Here is a 21,329-nt window from a genome sequence, read left to right on the forward strand (position 1 = left end):
GGTAGTTAATTTATTTTGCCCATCCACAGACAGTAGAGGTGAAGGCTATAACCCTTCTGCTTATGGTTATTAGGATTCGCCTGAGGGCAATACACAAGAAAATTACAACACATGCCATTAATCATACTTGCTGTTGTTTGAGGATTTGGCTCATTACACAAAGCTTGAGAAATGTAAAGTCATCTGTCAAACTTTAATGCCGAAACACGCCTAATATTGTATGACTAGGACGAAACAACAGTAAAAAAAGGAAAATCTACAATTTAGTTTTATTATTCAAATGAAATATTTAACTTGTGAAACAGCTCGCAGGACTAACTAATGTATAATCAAGCGCGTGAATCCTCACGCTTCTTCCTTGGGAAGGGATGATCATTACGCATTACCTTTTTTAATGAAATTCTCTATTGTAATTATGTGGTAAATGATATATGATAAAATGATATGGTAAACAATCTGTGCTCGTTGTTAAAATTGACCCCCGCAACATTTATGTTCCCTAGTGACACATTTGCTCTTTAAAACGCTTAATGACAACAGCAATTAACACCAATTCTATGTGAAACGGCGGCACGCGCTTGGCTGAGAGAAGCGTCGGTTAAAAACTCCCATCAGTTTGGTTCAGTTTCGGTCACCGTTTACTCTAAACGGATTAAGAGACGGTTACGGCTGGTGGATGAGACGCAGCTGCTGGACATAGCCGGTGGTCCAGATTTTGATCAAATAAGTCACATTGAGGCATCCGTGCCGCAGTCATCGTGAGGCGATGTGCTCGGGCGGGATGATCGGTGAGGTGTTCCACTGACCGCGCCCTCGTTTCTCGCCCATAAACCGCTAGTATTGGAAAAGAGAGGGAGTACCGGGAGAGCGGGGATTTGCTGTATCGTTTCATACGGGCATGCAGGTGGAGCGGCTCGACTCGCGCGCGCGCACACACACACAGTCATCGTCTGTACGAGTGCACGCGTCGCATTTCTCCTCTCTGGACTATACAAAAGATACACGCAAAAAATTCCGCTGAGAAGTGTGGATAAAGCGCACGCACTCTGAAACATTTAGCAACAAAAAGCAGGTAAGAGCACTTCTGCGCGTCTCTGCGGATGCTTCTGTCATCAAAATATTTGTTTTCAGGTGATGTGCAGGACGGGGGAAGTAGAATGATGCTGTCTGTGGGCTTGTATTGTGTGTACTGTGTTTATTTTAACACCCACGGAAGTGTCGCTGGAGATATATTGCGTGTTCGTGATGGTTTTGAACACCTGCCTTTTCGCGGAGCGTTACTAACAGCCGCTGTGTGTATTGATTTGCCCCCGTTTGAGTCGAGCCATGTGCGGTTCTTGGATGAACGAGAGAAAGCTGACTGAATAAAACCGCCTTTTGTTTTAATAAAGCGGTATTTCATTCCTTAACTAGGTGTTGGAATCAAATATTAACGTTGAACATGTGTAGCAGTGTATCCATTTGACCCTTAAAAACCCTAAGTTTACAAAGACGAGATGCTTTGTGTAAACATACATTACGGTACGAATTAATATGTTGGATTGTTTTTCTGACTTATGAAAATGACAGTCGAGGCCTGTGTAAGTGTTTGTTTAATGTCTCATTTAAGCATTGTGAATTCAATTAAAATATATATGGTGAAAGTCGTATTATTATACTAGTCTACATTTTATATTAACATGTTGTTTCTACCCCATACATGTACAGTTATTTAGCAGATGCTTTTATCCAAAGCGACTTTAAATGCCTTCAGGCTACACATTTTTTTTAATCTGTGTCTGTTCTCTGGGGATCGATCCTATGACCTTTGTGTTGCTACATTGTGCTATATGATGAACTGTGAGGAATGTCAATACCTATTTGTAAAGAATGAAACCATCAATTAATTTGATTTCTTTTATATTGGCTTCTTAAACATCTGTTGTATTTTTCACTGTTGCCATGTACTGCAACCCTCTGTTAGCTCCGTCACCAACTGTTCTGTGGCAGGGCTGTTGGCACTGAACAACTGGGGACAGCTTGATCGTGAGCTGGTGTTAGATAAATCTTTCCTGGCCGTGGTGCGACAACATCCAGTAGCACTTAGTTTGGGTGACAATACATCATTGGTTTAATTAAATTCACTGTTTATTATTAGTATATGATTAACACCACTAATTGCATGCGAGTCCCCTGCGTGGGTAACTGCTGAGGTGAATCAGTCAAACGGAGGCTTGATATATTCAGGCTTTATTCAGACTTGACTTATGTTCATAAAGTTTATGACCGAGACTTGTTCTAGGCAAACTTCACTTCACTAGTTTATCAGATCGACAGGAATGCCATTTCTGAAAGGCTTGAGCGATCAATATCACATAATAGGTGCTGTCTGTCAGTGTAATAGGTTGGGTTCGACAGTTTATGCAACCATTTGCTGGGCTATAAAAATGTAAAAGAAGGATGAAGCAGTTTTTTTCCTACGAAATGATTCCTGGCTATGGCGATATGGGTCAGTAATGGAAAGCACTGCTTTGAACATGTCAGACGGCCTGTGCTGTTTCTTGCTTTGTACCTATAAACCATGAAAGTTTCATGAGCAATTTTAAGAACGCAGCTGTAGTAAAAAAATAAATAAAATGCCTCCTGTATTCAAGCCCCATCGATTATTTATTCAGCCATGCCATAGCATAGATGTCAAAACAACATCAGAACCCATCACCAGGAGCTTGACCTAGCCTGCCAGTCGGGGTGACAGAAGGAAAAACAGGGGATTTTCTAAGCAGGATATCCACCACCTTTGGTTTGGTTTTTTCACGGCCCATCGAATTTATCCGTAGCTAGAACGAGGTAGATTTGAAATCAGTTTTGCTGTCGCTGTCATGGTTGCGCTTTGAATTTGGCCGGGTGAGGCGGGACCCACTTCAGGAAAACGAGAGAAACGCAGGAGGGGGAATAACATTATCGATAGCCTCCCGCGAGTGTTAGCCCTAGAACTAAATCTCATCTCACCAGCCGATAAGGAGTATCGCTGGCCGGTTGTCATGGGGCTCGGAGACAGGCTGGGGGGGAGAGAGAGGCTGGTGGCTTTCCTGATGGACAGGTGGTTTTTCGAAGGTGGTCCCCCAATCCCCCTCCCCTTCGTACAGAGAAAGGTTGACTGGTTTGTGTGTAACAGCCTGTTTCTTTGTTCTTCGCCCTTCTGTGCTGTCCTTTGGCATCTCTGGATGAGGAACGGCTGTAAGCCACAATGACCATTGTTTGGGAAAGGATTGAATTTTGTTCTGGTGCAAAGAGTACAATGAGCCGATGTCAGCCCTGACAAGTTGTCAGACTATTTGCATGTTTCGTAATTGCTTTATTAAGCATTTTGCAATTGCGTTGATCATAATTCATTGTGTTGACTTAAGTTAATGTTTTACGTGGGGTTTGAATTAAGCCTACTCGCTCCATGGGGAGTCACACTTTTCTTTAACTATTGATGCGGGTGGATCGCCGTGATTAGTCGATTTGTTTATGTAGATTTTTAAAAGTTAATGGCATCGCTTTAATTAGCTTGCTTTGTTTTTTGCGTGGTGAAATCCTCTCCAAAAAATAGCAACTTACTTTAGAGCATTGCAGAGTACCGCACATGCCGATGGATATCTTTGCTCTGTTTTGAGCATCCTGCCAAGAGCATTGTGTTTTAAACTGGGGTGTCAAGTTAAAAATAATTTCGCTCTTAAAATCACATCTGGAGACCCTTGTGTTCTGCTCTGTTCATTTTCGCTCTGTCTAGCAGTTTTTGAATGCAATAATTTGTCTCATGTAAACCCGCCCTAGAAAAACATCAGATTAGGGTCATGTCACCCCAAAACTAGGCGACAAGTTGTTCAGGCAAACTGCTATCTAGTCACTTTTAAATAAATAAGTAGTTTTGCCAAGCATTAATTATTAAAACCAGATAAACATAAAATAGCAAGCTTTTGGCCTATCTCGAGAGTCATTTTAGGCTTTTCTTATGTCGCAGTAGGCTGTCATTGCTTTTAGACTCTGGTAACATGTGACACATCGAATCATCACAGTCGCATCCACTGACACAGGGACACATACTAAAAAGATCTGCTGAAAAAATCAAGCCTCGACTCTGTTTACTTTCTGACTCACTTGCCAGACTCCTGCTATTTGGCTGTCTCACTCTGTAGCACCGGCGCTTGCGTGGACAGCTCCTTGATATGCAATACATTTATAGTGGGATGTGTCTCCGTGTCGGTGCAGAAGGCCGTCTATTGATGCTACGTTGGGTGAAGGGATGATCCACCCTGAGGGAGGCCCAAACATCCACAGCTTCAGAGTGCCTTACTGATGTCTAAGACGACGTTGCGTGTTAGTGCTGGTAGAGTTCATACATTTGTTCTTGTCATGTGTTCTGCAGTATTCATGTTGAATGAATAGCATCAAGGAACGTCTCTTGCACCAAAGAGAGTCACATGACTGCATCTGCGAGTATACAGCTAATTAGTTTTGTCTCTAAAATCACTAGGGGGTCTTGAAATCAACCCAGACAGTTGTTTAGGCACTGTGTACTTACAGTACAGTTTTTTATTCAGAGGTGAAGCGGGATACCAAGGAGAGGGTGGAGAACGGGTCTAGGTGACACAGTACACAAACACAAGACTACACACTGTTCCCTCATCACATACCCCCTCTCTCAAGGTCCAAGGTCATGCATACACAGTTCTGTCTCTCTATAGGCATTGCGTGGCCTGGAGTGCCGGGCAGCTTTTAATTCGGTCTGACGCATGACTCAGTCCTAGTGCCAGCCAAAGCAAAAGTTTAAAAAAAACAACTAGGATCACTGCAGATGATGATGAGCCAGGGAAAAAGGTCACCGCTGAGATCCTCGTGTCTGTTTCCACCTCCAGAGAAGTTTTTTCCACAACGCTCATTGGCATCGGATGAACTTTACTTGCCACCCAAATGAATTGTTAATGGACCTCAGGTCATTGAGACACATTGAAACACTGTGCACGTTCGCATTGGTGTGAAACCAGTGATTAAGGGCGCTTTGGCACTTATGATTAGAAGAGGTCCAGGTCAGACGCGCTAGTGGCCGAGGCAGCCGGTAAAGCTGCAGATTACATTGTGTTTCTTGAACCGCGGTACTCGACATAAGCAGTGCTGCCTACTACACATGCTATTATGCTGCACTGTGGACACAAGCGTGGCTGGTTTTGGTATGAATCCCTGATTTATTTTGAGGCGGTCCGGGGGGATATAGTTGGACGAGTTCCAGAGTGATGCAGAAAGCAGATAATTAAAGGAGCCCACTGCTTTTCCTGAATGTTTTGAGAGTAGGTAGAATGGGTAAGCGGCAACAGATAGGGTTGGTAATTGCCTGGCATTAAAGAGTGGGAGAAGAAGCCAGATGCCAGTGAGAGTAGGTGGGGGGGTGCTGTGGGCAGATGCTAGCAGAGTAGATGCTTCACTCTACGGGTGACCTGGCAGTCCTGTTGTCTTTTAAACGGCACACAAGGTCACATGACCTTCCCTGCAGGTTTAACCCCCTCTGCTGTAGCCATGCTCTGTTTACAGTATATTTGCATAGTTTTATATAGTACATTGCTTTAAGCGAGGTCAGGTTTAAATAGTTTTGCATATAGTATTTGGGATGTCATGGCCTACATTTTTCTAGAATGTTCTTTTTTATCTTTAAAATAATTATTTTCTAGGGTTTAGACTGAGGTAGGAATGTATTATATCAGGTGTCTCCAACCCTGCTCCTGGTGAGCTATCGTCCTGCAGACTTCACTTCCAACCCAGCTCCAACACACCTGTCTGTAATTATCAAGCAATCCTGAACACCTTGATTAGCTGGTTCACCTGTGTTTGATTTGGGTTGGAGCTAAACTCTGGATTGGAGACTCCTGCATTATATGATAAGAGGATTTTTATGTCACAGTTACAAAACAATATGCACACTAATATATTAAAAAAAATGGATGAATAGAAAATTTGATTTCTAATGGAAGCAAAACAAAAATGATATTTTTCATAACATGTATGAGTTTTCCATCAGTACAAACACATACTGTTGTGTAATAATTAAATATTGGCAGATACAGTTCTGTTCTTGTGATCTTTTAAAAATATTTTTATGCCGATATTTACCTGTATCATTTTATAGCAGAATCGTTCCTATTGCACAATAGGGCAGTGATAGTGTTCCAGTGAGGAAATTTTCACACCAATTTATCAGTGACATTTCCCACTAATTTTGATCTTTAATCTCCTAAGACTCGAGCTTTGGTTTGTCTTCTGCGACTCCGCTCCTTAATCACGTCACTACTAGAGCAAGCTCCTGATTGGTTAACATGGTGCGTTTTTCTGCCAAAGTTCAAAAATTTCAACTCGCGCATTTCCCGCGGCAACCCTCAATTCGCGCCATTCCCGAGAACTAGACGCCAGTGAGGCGGAATCGCCTGATAAGGAACACTGTGAGGCTGCATTACGTCATTGTAACTTTGAAGCATTAAATCTTCGGTCATGCGGCACATCGTTGTAAAGCTTAAACTTTTGGGATTCCATTAAGCGCACACACAAAGCATAATATGATTTTTAGCAGTCATAAAACTGAAATCTAGTTGTTAGTTACCTGAACCGGGCGGCGCCGATTTAGGATATTTACTTACCTTCAGAATCTTCCCTTTATCCGCTTCGGTGAAATTGTCCAAAACAAATTGTTCATAAATCCCCAAAAGTCCAAGGAAATGAAATATCCAAGCCTTTTAATCCAAAACGATTTGTTCATCTCACAATCTTGACGTTTCTGACCGAATTACGATATAAATAGTGTATACAATTAGTTCAAGGCGCTCTAAGCAAATTGACGCGTTTTAGACCATAAAACATTTTTTGTTACATATAGCAAACATCTCCTCACTATCTGCTTGCTGCCTGTCCGCTGATCAAACTGTAAAAAAAACGCGATCTCTGTAGACAGCTCAGGCTCGACAAATGGCAATATCAACATAGTGGCCAAACCTAGCACAACAAAACATAACAAAGTTTTCCAGCCAATAAACGACAAGAAGGATTTGGGGGTGGGGGTTTGGCGCGTTCATGAAAGCACGGACGGGAGAGGGAGGGGGAGGCGTTAGCTACGCTCCGTTTGTTTGAAAACAGTTCAAACATCAACAGGAAGTGACGTCGCACATTATTCGCTTAGAGAGCCTTTCATACTATAAATATATTCGGATGTCACGTTTTTTGTGCAACGTCTGAGGAACAAATACGCCCCCTTGTGGAATTTCAGCCGTTCCATAAGAGGCTACAGGGATAGTTTACCCCAATATTAAAATTAGCCCATAATTTATTCACCCTCAAGCCATCCTAGGCATAGATATGTACACTAGATGTCGCCTTGGCTACGGCAGTTCATTGGACCGAATGCGTCAAACAGAGCCGCCATCTTGAAACGGGAAACAAGCATCAGCGTCATTGTAGGCAATGGTGTAACAGAAATAAAATGACCATAAATCGTCGTGAACGCGATTTTCTTTTTTTCAACAGTCAGACATGTATTTATCATTTAGTCCAGGAAAAAATAAAAGTTTTGATTTTATGAAAATGTACTTTTTCTAACTGTAATGCATAGTGCTAGTAGCCCTAACATCCATACGCAGCACAAAAGTCCGGCATCGTCCATGAATTCGAAGTACAGGCGGAGATATCAGCTTTACCTAGATACTTCCTATGACAAGACCCCTGTTCTAAGATGGTGGCGGTTTTGACGCATGCTCAAGCACCAAGGCGACATCTAGTGTATATATCTATGATCATAGGTATATGATTTTCTTCTTTCTACCAAAAACGTCTGATTTATATTAAATAATATCCTGGTCCTGGCTCTTTTCAACTTTATAATGGCATTGAATAGTGCCCCAATTTTAAAGTTCCAAATAGCACATCCATCTTTAAAAAACTAATCTGTACAGTTATTAAATGTCTTTTGTGAGGTGATGGGTTGAACTAATCCTATAACGTTAGACCTTTACATCCTTCACTTACTTTGAGCAAAATTATTATTAGCATTAAGCTTATTTGTTATTAAAGTCCCACTGTGGAGAAAAACAGGTTTTTATTGTAGTGTATTTTTGTCTATGTGGTGTTATTCATATGTTTTAACTTAAGACAAGCCATGTGCAAATTTATCATTTAATACCATTGCTGAGTATTTTCTCCATAAAATTGGAGGCAGTTTTATTCCTGTGGTTTAAAATCATCTTGGTTTCCATGTAACCGATCATATCAACAGTTGAACACGTGGATCAGTAGTTCTAGTTATAGCTATTATGCATGGATGCCCATAGACTCAGAGTTGAAATGATTGCAGCACTGCTGCTTCAGCTCTGCTTCTGTGCTGCTCACACATGCAAGGTGAGTGCTGTAACCTGTTAACATCAGCGCGTAAAGTTTGGTGCTGCAAATGCGCTGTTTATGTATGCATTGTGTAAAACCAAACTTATGCTGGGAACACACCAAAAGATAATCGGGCTGATTTTGGGCTGATTTCCCCCCTTCCGACAATCCTAGCAATGTCCAGATTATATTGAAGGTTCTACAGATTATCCCTTGGTGTGAGGTGTGTTAAGAGCGTCCGAACCTGATCGGAAGAACGTCTGAGTCGCCCCGATCGCAAATCGTAAATATTAAACATGTTTAATATTTACAATCAGAAATTCTGCTGCTTTGTGAGGGGAATCCCAAGGACACACATGCACACGCTCTTGAGATTATCACGTAAAACGAAACAATATCCAATCAGAAAGTGAGATGATGGAAGACGGAAGCAGTCTCGGTGCAGCACAAAGTGAAGTTGATGCAAAATAAACTTGTACAGATCATGTTCCCACTGTCTCCATGACTTCACCCAAACCCTTTCCTTTTTCCCTTAAATTTTCTGTGAAAATCATTCCAAACACTTTTATTGAAATTTCTTCCTGCATATCGTCCGCCATGCTTATTCTGAAGTCTTGCAAGATTTTGCGAGATTTCCTGTGTTTGCATTCGAGACTCGGTTGAAAATCTGTTTGTGTGTGATAATTTGACACATCATGGCACACCACACACTATAGGTGCAAAGCGGTTAAATTTTTGATTTTTTATCCTCATGTTTGTGGTCTATCACATTTTGAAAATCTTATAAGATGTAAAAAATCTTTTGGTGTGTACCCAGCATTAGTGTCTGAAACTGCTGAATGTAGAATCTATTTACATATACTTATGGTCCGAGGTGGTCAGAAAGACTGGAGGCGGGGATATCTATGGTCCGGTAGAGTAGAGGCAGGGACTAATTTGCATTTTCATGGATCCGTGTATACTAAATGAGGCAAGGGTGTAGAGTTACATTCAAGCTGTTTTAAAGAATGAAGAAATTACTGTGACAGGTAAAAATTTGATGATGCTTAAAAATGCGTTTTAACTGATAAATTAAGGTAGGCTTGAACAAAATGAAAAAGATAACTGCATAGTAACCCAAATAAAATATCTTTCATAACAAGCCTTTTGCATGACGTGCCTGTGTATGTGTGTGCAAGAACAGCTCCAGGAAGGCAGAAGCATTTTCCAATGTGAACTCCTGACAGCCTCCGAAGCATGTAACCTTACTCTGCAGCATGCACAGTCACTCCTGATCCACCTCCTCGTGCCCGCTGACCTCCCAGCATCACACAGGGGACATGGATTACAAAGAGATGGGGAGAGGGAGGAGGGTAGGTAAAGAAAATATAAGGCAGGAGAGCGAGATGCAAGTGAGAGTGCAAGAGATACAGGACAAGAGAAGGGTTGGCCCGGCCTTGGTTATGGCAGAACAATAGAGGTCAGGTGATTAACAGCCGATCGCACCAGTGGCTCTTTCCTCTCTGAGAGACAAGAGATTTACTTCAGGCGGAAAGGTGTCGGACTGACGGCTGCTATGAGAGGGCTGTAAATCTTGTGATGTTAAACAGCTGTCTGCCCGGCCATCCGTCATGACGAGGAGAGAAGCAGCAGCAGCCGTCCGCTGAGCCAGCGATGACTGGCCCATCTCCAGGCCACGCTTCGGTCACATAGTTCCCTCGTCCCCATGCCAGGCCGATGTCAGCTCAGCAGCACACTCATTTGTCCTCATTGCCGCTCCGCTGGCCCGGCCGTGCCCCGGGGGAGAGATCCACACAGATCCAGAGGTGGTTTCTGGTTGCCTGCTGTCATCCTGCAGCCAGTGAAAACTGCAATGGAGGCCACCATCACCCAGCCGCTCCCATTCGCATCAGATTTTTAGCTTAATCTAAACATTTAACACGCTTTGTAGTACGACCCGTTCTTGATAAATGTCACCCAGACCGTGCCAGCACTGCATCCATCTTCTTTGTTGTGGTAAATCTGATGTTGATATATGCAAAATGGCTTCCCTTTGTTAAACTGATTGCCAGTGATTTGTCAGCGTGCATGCTTCCAGACACGGCCATGTGACTTGCTGTGCTCCAATTAGCAAAAGCCCTGATCGTATTAGTGCCGTGTCCACCGCTGAAATGGCAGCATTCATTCAGCTATATGACAAAAATGTACCCAATTAAACTGATGAAGATACCGCGGTTTGTGCTTACTACTAATAACATAACCGAATCTTTAATTCTCAAGAGAAGTATCAAATTCATTCCTAATGCAAAATAAGTTCCCTATTATTAATTGGTAACCCAAAGCACGTAAGTTGTGATGTAGCTTTTTAGCTAAACAAATTAAAATCCCGGCAGGAGGGCAAAAAAACACATTGGGCCTCGGGCGCAAACGTACCTCACAGCGACTCCGAACAAGAAAAAAATGTCAATTTCGTCTTTCTTCAACAGTTTGGCGGCACATTTGCCGGGGCCTGTGTTGCGTGACAGTGTGACGTTGAAGCCTCTCGGTTATCAGTCACGGGTGCATGGTAGATCTCCTTGGTGACATCTGCAGCGCTCAGCTGCAGGCTTGTTCTGCAACATGCACAACACACTGCCACTTTATCGCCTCACTCCTTTGTCCCTAAGTGTCGCACGAAAGCCGTGGGTTTATGTAACAAGCTAATAGCACTAATGAGGTACTTTGGTGTGAAAACTGTATGAATGAGGAATTTTAAGATATGTGGTTATCTGTTGTATTTAGGCCAAGGAATACATACTGTAAGCATCCTTGTTCATTTTAAAGTCAAGCACACACACACACACACACACACACACACATATAAAGTCCCAATACACAGTGACATTATATCCTTGTCAGTGGAGAACCAGATGGTATAGATACGCTATCTACCAGCAGGTGCTAATGGGGCCATGCTAACCAGTCAAGCCTCGACCTCATGGTTGCTGCAAACATTAGAGTGATTGTTATAATAGAGTGATTTTGGCTTTGATTGTAGCTTCTTCCACCATAAATTATGACAGAAAGGCCCCTAGGGGCCACTGGAGGATGGCTGGGCCCACTCATCTGAGTTATGACATTGTTCTCATAGATCCGATTAGATTCAGCGGAACGTGTCCCAGTCCTCTTGTAATTCCCACGGCTCATAACAAAACTAAAGAGAAAGATGGGTCATAGCTCTAACGGTGCAGCGCGGAAACAGGATTCGGCCTTGTGGCCCCTTGCTGTAAAAGCGTCTGGCATACTGTTTTGTTCTCTGCAGTGGCTGTTGATTTCGAAGCCGATGGAGTATGTGACGTTCTATTGAAGCTCACAGACAGTCACTCAAAGCCTACAAGGCCATTTATGCCACGCTGAAAAAAATCTATCTGCAGAGCGACGCTGTTTCTGCTGGGGTTGAGCTTTTTTTGATGGTTTGATACACGCTGCAGGCAGATAGGGTGTAAAGTTAGCTTTATCTGTTAGGGCAGATTGACAGAAAGCATTTCGCTATTCTTAATGGTTGTTGATGGAGGAGAGAGGTGCTTTTCTCTTAACCAAGCATTTTGTTGTTACAAATAAAAGTGAAACCGCATACGTGTCTGCACGCTGATGTAACGGATGTCAGTTCATTTTGGTGTTCCCTGAACTAGGAATGGATTCATGACAGCGCTTCTTTTTCCAAAGAAAGGAATGAGGCAATGGGGTTGTTATGTTTTTAGACTTCCATTTGCATTAATGTATTCATATCTGGACTTAAACTCCATCTGCCTATCTCACACGGCACACCCATGAATGCATTCAAACATATTTGCCGCAGAATCACGACCAGTAACACGCATGGTCGCACACGCAAGGCTGATGGGTATATGGCCTGAGGACAGCATGAGATAAGTTGGGGCCGGCTGAAAGAACGTCACGTACAGATTCGTAATAGTTCTGTATTGTGTGGTCGGATTATTTGCGAGCGTGTATGGCGGCCATTTATCATTCTTTGTGTTCGAAAACCACCGGCTGAATAGGAACCAATTGAAAAGAATGTTGTGGTCTTAAAAAGCATTTTTAAAACCAGTTTTAGGGTGGGGCTTGCCGCACAAGTAAATAATCATGTAAACCACCACCTCTTTATAGATACTCAATCTAGCCAACAATAAAAATCTTATTGCTGAAACCCTGTAGCCTGCATGCATTCAAAGTACAGTCGTCCTGCAAATCTTGCACCTTAAATCTATCTATACTTGTGCTGTTGCTTACTATTTCTAAAAAAAAATACATTTCTCTTGTCCTGTCACTGTTCTAAGATTCCTATTGGATTGGTTTAAATATGTTATTGGATATATGTTTAAATCTATAAATTAGAGGGTGCAAATCAGATCCTTTAACTCTTTCACCGCCAGCGTTTTTTAAAAAAGTTGCCAGCCAGCGCCAGCGTTTTTCACGATTTTCACAAAAGTTTAATGCCTTCCAGAAAATGTTTTTCTTCAAATATATAAACATACAATATACCAAATGAAAGAACAGACCCTCTGCTTTCAAACAAAAAAAACGTTTCATCCTACCTTCAGTAGTTCTTTTGTAATCAGCTTTTGAATATGGGTAGGTTTCTGCAAAAACACCACATTTTGAGCAAAAAGCAGAGATAATTCAATTTTTTGTGATGGACTTTTCATAGCGATCTTTAAAACAGACACGGACATGCAGCAGCTAGTGGATAATAGCGGTATTGCGGAAAGACGGAAATACTCGGGGAAAAGACGGGGAAGCGTTTTCTCTTGATTGACGAGATATCTCGTCAATGGCGGGGAAAGAGTTAATCTTTCTATAGGTACAGCAGTAGTTCCCAACCTTTTTCACTTCAAGGCCCCCTAGTTTTGCCAACAACAATATTCGAAGGCCCCCACTTACAATTTCTTTTCCAAATAAGATTAACTAGAGCTTGGAATGACTAGACAGATGTATATATATATATTCGGTACTAAAATGGCCAAAAATATAAAAATATAGATTTTTGCTTGTTTTAGCTTATTTTAATGCTTGTTTTGTCAAATTTTTAATAATGTTAAGTCATCTTGAAGCCCCCTTGGAAATTTGCTGAAGCCCCCCTGTGGGCTCCGGGCCCCCTGGTTGGGAAACACTGATGTACAGTATCAGCACAGATTAATGTCACACTCTTAAAATGCCTGAGTTATTTTTTAACATTGTTGGGTAAATATTGGACAAAACCGAGGGGCAATTTTCCGATCTCTCTAATGAAGCCAATACAGAAGTGACTTAAACTGCAATTCATCGACTGGCCGCTTGAGGCTGGCTCCAAAAGGGAGTCCATTTCCATAGACTCCCATGTTAAAAAATCCCCAACTTTACAGTAGAAAATAATATGTTAACAGCCTGGTACAAAAAGTGTTTTTGGTCTATATAGCTAATTTTGCCCTTCATGACAACTGTGAGGGGGGTGAATTTTTGTGTAAGTCATCCGTTTAAATTATATTAAGCTTTACACTTCTGCATAATTAAGGGCGTGGCTGCTTGAGTGACAGTTAAACAGCCACTGCTGTCACTAGACTCGCGCTAGGCGGGCGTGGTTTAACCTCAGCTTCACCCATGTTCAGCCTCTTTACCCATTTTCGGCTTTCCGCGAGTGATTCGGGGTGACGCGCGGCCAAAATGGCGACGGCAGGCAACGCCTACTTTAAGCTTAAACACATGCTGGGTTAAAAATTACCCAATATAGGGTTGCTGTTATGCAACCATGGGTCATAATAACCCAGCAGTTGGGACAACTCAGCATTGGATCAATTTTAACCCAGCAGTGTATTCTGTCCAATACTGACCCAACATGGGCCAAAAATAACCTAGCTATTATAAGAGTGCAGTTAACTACGAGTAAGCCTATGCACAGCATAAAAATATTGTTTTTTCACAGGTACGTTGTAAACTATTTTGATTTTGGAAAGTGCTGTTTTTCCATTAGTGTTGGAGCGTCTGTATTTGAAAATCCTCACAGATAGTTCAAGTAATTAGATGCGAGTCCTATTTATAACCATTTGAAGGTAAGATGTGTTGCTGTAGGTGATAATATGTGCCCTTAAAGGTCATGTACTGTATGTGTTTTATATGTTAAAATACCTTTTCCCATCTGAGCTTAACAAGCAGAGACTACTGATAGTAAGTCCTTCGTAGTGCGATGAAAGCGTAAACACATGTGGCTCTATTTTGTAAAGCATCCTAATGAGCACAAAATAATATAGAAAGCTCAGCTAACACCTGAGTTTAATGCAATAATTTTTTTATTATTAAGTGTCAAAATGTTCAGAGAGTATTTTCACAGTTTAGTTTAGTGTTGCTTGCGATAAAAAAAATATGTAGCTTTAAGGTTGGTAGAAATCGTAGCCACTCCATCTGAGAGACAAACGTCATGATCTATTAAAATTTACACATCCTGATTTGTTGAGTTCACACTGTCCAACCGGCCATAAATGATTATTTAGTAAAGTAAGGCTAATGAACAATTGCACTCTGTTTACATTGTATACCATGGCCTTGGAGCCACAGTGCCAGACATTGACAGCAAATTGATTGTGTTCTCCCAGACATATTTACTAGTTAACCAGCCGGATATAATCGAACACGCTCAGCGCTGTTTTCCCCTCACAATCCCCATTTGGCCCATGATGGAGCTATTGTGAGAGGAATGGAGAACAAGGAGGAATTCTGATTAGATTAGAAGAAGGAATAGAGGCAGAGGACGACCTGGAGAGAGAGGAAAAATTAGGGGATTGAAGGCGGGGAGCCTGCAGAGGGAATACATGTGCAGCAGAGCTGAAAAAGGACAGCCAGGAGCACATACCTAATTAAACTAATTCAGCTCCGCCGCTGGGCACCTGCACACACTTCTTCATCCTCTCTTTTCCCTATCACTCGCTTTCCCTTTCATTCCACTGACTGACAGCCTGATTCATGATTCCTCTTTTTCCTTGCCGTGAGCTCCAGCAGACACTTCAGCTGAGTTTGAGTGTCTCTCTTGGCTGTGCTCATGAACAGAGCAGCAGGAGCTTCAATTCACTGAGGTTCTGACTAACTTCCTCTCCTCTCACTCCCTCTCTTCTCCCTTTTAATATTGCATGTATGTAAGTGCTCTAATTTACTCAAATGTGCTTTCTGTGTTTTCCTAAAGAAATTGCCTGTGGTCTGTTATTTTTAGTTTTTTAAAGTGGGCAATAGTTTTAGTTTTTTCCAAAATGGGCAATAGTTTCAAGAAAAGTGTTTTAGCAATCTAAAATTGCCCACTTTTTTAAAACCTTAAACACAAACCCAAACTACATTCACTGAACCTCTGACTCTACTGGCAAAATCAAACAATCACCTCAAAATCATTTCATCTGTGCTTAAAGTCAAACAAAATGTTTTCAGATGATAAGCACAGCCAGTCAGTCAATATATATAACACTATAGAGCACTTATTAGATACTACATAAAAAGACAGCATCTAGGGCATCTGGTACAGAAATGATTAATGTATAACAAAACACATAACAACTCATGCTTACACCGAAATCTGTAGTGATCATCAGTTAGTTCAGTGAATATAATGTATACTATAAGTACTGCAAGTACAATAATAGTAAGTTTTGAATGTCTGTATGCAGCACTTGTATCCTGTAAACATTCAGCAGTCTAACTCCATATTCCCAAGTGAAAATCATGTTACAGTATTCCAAAATGTGCAACTACAAAACCAAAGTCAGTGAGAAAATCAGCTTGTCTCAGCATCTTATTATCTTCATGCTGGTCTGACCACAAGTTTTCAACAACATCACAGACAACTTTGTCCCTAAACAAAGGATAAACACACCACACCTAACATCCACCACCTCTTCCTCATACTCTTCCTCCTCATCACCACCTCTCCCTCATAATCTTGTTTCTCATCATCACCTCTTCCTCATAATCTTGCTCCTCATCCACCACCTTTTCCTCACACTCTTCCTCCTCATCATCATCACCACCTCCTCCTCACACTCTTTTTCCTTATCATCACATCTCCCTCATAATCTTGCTCATCCTCATTCCCACCTTCTCCTCACACTCTTTTCCTTATCACCACATCTCCTTCATAATCTTGCTCTTCATCATTCCCTCCTCCTCCTCACACTCTTCCTCCTCATCAGCACATCTTCCTCATAATCTTGTTCCTCATCCACCACCTCTACCTTACACTCTTCCTCCTTATCACCACCTCTCCCTCATAATCTTGCTCTTCATCCACCACTTTCTCACACTATTTCTCCTTTTTCATCACATCTCCTTCATAATCTTGCTCCTCATCCACCACCTCCTCCTCACACCCTTTCTCCTTATCACCACATCTCCCTCATAATCTTGCTCCTCATCCACCACCTCCTCCTCACACCCTTTCTCCTTATCACCACATCTCCCTCATAATCTTGCTCCTCATCCACCACCTCCTCCTCACACCCTTTCTCCTTATCACCACATCTCCCTCATAATCTTGCTCCTCATCCACCACCTCCTCCTCACACCCTTTCTCCTTATCACCACATCTCCCTCATAATCTTGCTCCTCATCCACCACCTCCATACACTCTTTCTGTTTGTCAACACATCTATCTCATAATCTTGCTTCTCATCATTCCCACCTTCTCCTCACACTCTTTCTCCTCATCACCACCTCTTCCTCATAATCTTGCTCCTCATCCACCACCTCTTCCTCAGACTTTTCATCCTCATCAACACATCTCCCTCATAATCTTGACCCTAATCCACCACCTCCACACACTCTTTCTCCTTGTAAACACATCTCTCTCATAATCTTGCTCCTCATTATTCCCACCTCCTCCTCACACTTTTTCTCCTTATCACCACATCTCCCTCAAAATCTTGCTCCTGATCATTTCCACCTCCTTCTCACACTCTCTCCTCATCACCACCTCTTCCTCATAATCTTGCTCCTCATCCACCATCTCTTTCTCACACTCTTTCTCCTTATCAACACATCTCCTTCGTAATCTTGCTCCTCATCCACCACCTCCTCCTCACACCCTTTCTCCTTATCACCACATCTCCCTCATAATCTTGTTCCTCATCAACCACCTCCCCATCACACTCTTTCTCTTGTCAACACATCTCTCTCATAATCTTGCTCCTCATCATTCTCACTTCCTCCTCACACTCTTTCTCCTTATCACCTCCTCTCTCTCATAATCTTGCTCCTCATCCACCACCTCCTCCTCACACCCTTTCTCCTTATCACCACATCTCCCTCATAATCTTGTTCCTCATCCACCACCTCCCCCTCACACTCTTTCTCTTGTCAACACATCCCTCTCATAATCTTGCTCCTCATCATTCCCACTTCCTCCTCATACTCTTTCTCCTTATCACCACATCTGCCTCATAATCTTGCTCCTCATCCACCACCTCTTCCTCACACTCTTCCTCCTCATCACCACCTCTTCCTCATAATCTTGCTCCTCATCCACCATCTCTTTTTACACTGTTCCTCCTTATCAACACATCTCCCTCATAAAACTGCTTCTCCTTCCCACCTCTTCCTCACACTCTTTCTACTTATCACCACATTTCCCTCATAATCTTGCTCCTCATCCACCACCTCTTCCTCACCTCTTTTTACTTATCACCATATCTTTCTCATAATCTTGTTCCTTATCCACCACCTATTCCTCATGCTTTTCCTCCTGATCACCATCTCTTCCTCATAATCTTGTTGCTTTTCCACCCCCTCTTCCTCACACTCTTCCTCCTCATCACCATATCTCCCTCATAATCTTGTTCCTCATCCACCACCTCTTCCTCCTCATCAACACCACTTCCATATAACCACTTCCATATAACCTTGTTCCTTATCCACCACCTTTTCCACACACGTTTCCTCCTCCTCATCATATCTCCCTCATAATCTTGCTTCTCATCCACCACCTCTTGCTCACACTCTTTCTCCTCATCACCACATTACCCTCTTACAGTAATCTTGCTCCTCATCCACCACCGCTTCTTCACACTCTTCCTCCTTACCCACCACCACTTCTTCACACTCTTCCTCCTCATCCACCACTGCTTCCTTATACTCTGCATCTCAGATTATTTTCATTCATTTTTGGTATAAATATATGACACACTTGACTTGTACCATCTGTACACTCTGAGCTGGTTTATATTGTGTACAATTGGTAAAAACGTAAAAAGTGTGACAAATTGTTGTTGTGTTTACTCAATGATAACTGTTGATAACTTCTGCTTCCTGTGCTTAGAGTTTTGCAAAAGTAGTGCTGGTGTCTTATTGCCTAAACTTGTTTAAAAGGGGACATATCATGAAAATCTGTGCAATAATTGGGTCCCCAGTGCATCTATCAACCTAGATTTTATATAAACCATTTTATGTTTTGGTAAACCATTCTCTGCAAGCATGTGAAAAAATAGGTCATTGAAATTTGGCCCCCCTTGTGATGTCAAATGGGATCATAGTATAATGGCGCTTTTCCATTACATAGTACCCCACGGTTTAGTTTGGTTTGGGTCGGGTCAGCTCACCTCACTTTGGCGTGGTTAGCTTTTCCATCGAGTTTAGTATCACTTCGTAGTGGGAGGGTTTATAGGCGTGTCGTTATATTTACGCTGCCTACTGCTGTGACATCATACATGTGAGAGCATTGTTGTACATTCCCATACATTTATTTATTTCTCAGTCCGCCACAAAATAAAAATTGGCCACCACAAATAGATGTTTGCACATCGCTTTTATCACTACCTCTGTCTCACATGACAGTTTCTGTTCAAACACCCGAGGCATCAATCGACGGCGCTCCACTGAGCCTCATTGAAGTTGCATTTAAGCATATATAATGTGGACGTGCACGTCGCGAATGTGCCGCCACAAACTGCAAGTCTGGAAAAAACTGTTATGGTGTCCCGGATTCTCAACCTGTTGATGTTTTTTATCGCTAAAAGGGTGTTTGGAAACTTATAGCAAAACACAGATAACAACATGTTTGCTCGAGACAGCGCAAGCTAGCAGTAAGCTAAAGCTAATCTTTTACATTATAGCGATGATGCTTCTCTCAGACCAATCAGTGATCTACAGTGTTTTGCGTCACGTTTGGTATCAGCTCAGGTCGCTTGGAACCCCAACCGAGGTGGTACAAAAAAAAGTATCGGGTACTACGTACTGCACCCAATGGAAAAGCTCCCAAAAGTAAGCTGACCCGACCCAAACTAAACCAAACCGTGGGGTACTATGCAATGGAAAAGCGCCATAATAATACTGCCCCTTAATCTGGACTATCCAACCACGGCACTTCCATTTAGTGCAGAGACAGAGAGAGCGAGAGATAATAATTTAAAGCTCAATTTTCAATTTCAACAAACCACCATTTATAGTGATCAGTGTTTGCATTTCATAAGCTCATTTGCATTTAAAGGGACACACCCAAAACCGCACATTTTTGGTCACACCTGCAAAGTGGCAATTTTAACATCTTATAATAAATTATCTATATGATATTTTGAGTTAAAACTTCACATACATGGGGACACCATGTATTTTGAAGTGAATGATTTAATAAAGGTGTTAAGGCTACTGGGAATTTAGCTCAGAGAATGGGGTTTAGTGTTTAATAAATCAGAAAAACTGTAATTAGGGATTTTAATTTTTTTTTCATTTGATACTTAAAAATAGTGGAAATCTTCTATATCTCCCCTTCTCTCTGCATTTCTTGTCTAGTTTTCAGTTGAATGGTGAAACAGCAGTGGCTCAGTGGGAATCTGAACTGTTCTGTTAATTTATGGCACTATTGCCTCATCAGGGAACTCATCTGCACTGCAAAATAGGCCCTTTGCAGAGGGGCCCTGAATTCCTCCAGGGTTCAAGTTGGAGGCGAGAGATAGAGCTTGTTAGATGACAGTCTCTTCGTTTGCTATGGCGTATCATGCATGAGTCACATCTGCTTCTCCCTTTTGTCATGGAACGGGAATTGTTTACTCATCTCCCTCTTAAACACTGGGTTTACTTTGCATTATGACATGTCATTGTCACCTCTCCGACAATCATTTTCTTTCTTTGCTTGTGGATTTCTGCTTAGCTGATATGATGACAGAATTTTCGTGTAATCGAGAGCTCTGATTAATCCGCAGGGGTTCGGGATGTAAGCAAGCAAGATGACATTTTTGAAAGGTTAAGTTTACAATCATTTCCATTCGAGAAACAACCCAAAGGAAAGAATAATCACAAGTGAGAAGATATTTAATATTATAATTGTTTTTCTTGGATAGCAAAAGGATTAAACTGAGAGCATATGGATACTTTTGGATGAAGCCTGGAGTATAGTCTGTTTTATGTGTACGCAAATGTACATGCACGGTTGAACGCACAGCCTTGCAAAATATAGTTTATCTGACTTGTACGTGTGTATAGACATTCGACACATGCGCATTGCGATAAAATTCATCTCCTGGGCTACATACTACATTCTCCTGTACACGTATGCGCAACCTATGTGTATAATGTACATGGGGTTTCAAAAATATGGGCACGTTAAGACTGCACCAGACTATGGTTGTCAGTCCTTTATATGAGCCCTAATACTGTTGTGTTAACACACAGTTTGGTTAGTGACAACACCATTTTATAACCGAAATCACCAATATATTTTCAGCACTCACAAACGTATTTACAAAGAAGCCCTGCTGTGTAAACAGAACCCTATTTAACAACTTGTTATCTGTGATGTCACCAGGGGCACTGCTAAGGTTTTTGGGCACCATGGTAATATTTAATATGCAAATAAATAGGGCTGCAATGACTAATCATGATTCATACTAATAATACCTGTCTAATATCAATTTCCATCGCAAAGGCGATATTATGCACAGCTCTTTCATGTATTATGGCTGTTTGATCAGTAGAAAGTCCTTAACAATCCA

At 41.8% G+C, this 21,329-nt stretch overlaps 1 protein-coding gene across 15 annotated transcripts in view; it reads left to right on the forward strand.

Annotated features, from left to right (window-relative positions):
* Positions 1–634: 634 nt before the first annotated feature.
* The window catches only part of nrxn2a (neurexin 2a), a 468,354-nt gene continuing 447,659 nt past the window's right edge, over positions 635–21,329 (forward strand). For 6 of the 15 annotated variants that reach the window (XM_073871192.1, XM_073871193.1, XM_073871194.1 and 3 more), the window contains exon 1: positions 643–1,072. The gene's annotated coding sequence lies outside the window, so the exon portion shown is untranslated. Of the gene's footprint in view, positions 1,073–21,329 lie in introns of all 15 variants that reach the window. The other 9 variants (XM_073871189.1, XM_073871191.1, XM_073871198.1 and 6 more) reach the window with 5 other exon arrangements.

Source organism: Misgurnus anguillicaudatus, chromosome 9, assembly GCF_027580225.2.
Source record: "Misgurnus anguillicaudatus chromosome 9, ASM2758022v2, whole genome shotgun sequence".
NCBI lineage: Eukaryota > Metazoa > Chordata > Actinopteri > Cypriniformes > Cobitidae > Misgurnus > Misgurnus anguillicaudatus.